This window comes from Sinocyclocheilus anshuiensis, unplaced genomic scaffold (genome assembly GCF_001515605.1).
Source record: "Sinocyclocheilus anshuiensis isolate Anshui unplaced genomic scaffold, SAMN03320099.WGS_v1.1 scaffold1910, whole genome shotgun sequence".
Classification (NCBI taxonomy): domain Eukaryota; kingdom Metazoa; phylum Chordata; class Actinopteri; order Cypriniformes; family Cyprinidae; genus Sinocyclocheilus; species Sinocyclocheilus anshuiensis.
Genome location: NW_015546013.1, coordinates 764,833 through 765,708, shown reverse-complemented (window position 1 = coordinate 765,708; position 876 = coordinate 764,833).

The following is an 876-nucleotide window of genomic DNA, read 5'->3' as shown; positions in this document are numbered from 1 at the left end:
TTATATATACTGAATATATATATCAAGTGGCCTTAACTACTATGTATTTACATCAAAAATAAGTACAATGTGCTTATTGTGTTTATATTGCATTGCAAAACACTTTTGCTGCTATTGAGGTGGGATACGGGTAAGGTTAGGGACAGGTTTGTTGGTATGGGTAGGTTTAAGGGTGGGTTAAGGTGTAAGGGATGGGTCAACTGTGTAATTATAAATGTAATTACAGAAATTAATTACAGATGTAATTACATGCAGGCATTTTAAAAATATAAGTACAATGTAAAAACATGTATGTACACAATAAGTGCATTGTACCAAATTATTAATTTAAATGTAAGTACATAGTTGTTAAGGCCACTTAATATAAAGTGTGTCCCACAAACCTGTCCTGGGCCGGAGCTGATGTCTTTAAGTGTCTGAAATCCTTCTTTGTATAGCTCCAGTGTTTATTAAAGTAAAAGAATACAAGACAGATCTTCCTCTAAGGAACCAAGAATCACAGCAGAGATACAGAAAAATTTGATTTGGTTGTCAGTACAAGAACAACAACATCAGAGAGAAACAAAACACTACATATTATAAATAATAAAATGGCGAGACAAGAGGATGCTGTAAATGGAAAAGTGCAGGAGGTATGAGATCATGCTACTGTATAACATGCACATGATTGGGGTTGGTAAGTTTTTTTTAATGTTCTTGAAATAAGTCTCTCATGCTTACCAATGAGCATTTAAATTATCATAAAAAAACAGTAAAATTGTGAAATATTATTGCAACCAAAATAACTATATAAATCAGTATGTTTTTCTATTTTAATATAATCTATATTTAATATATTTTAAAATATAATTTATTCCTGTGATGCAATACACACAC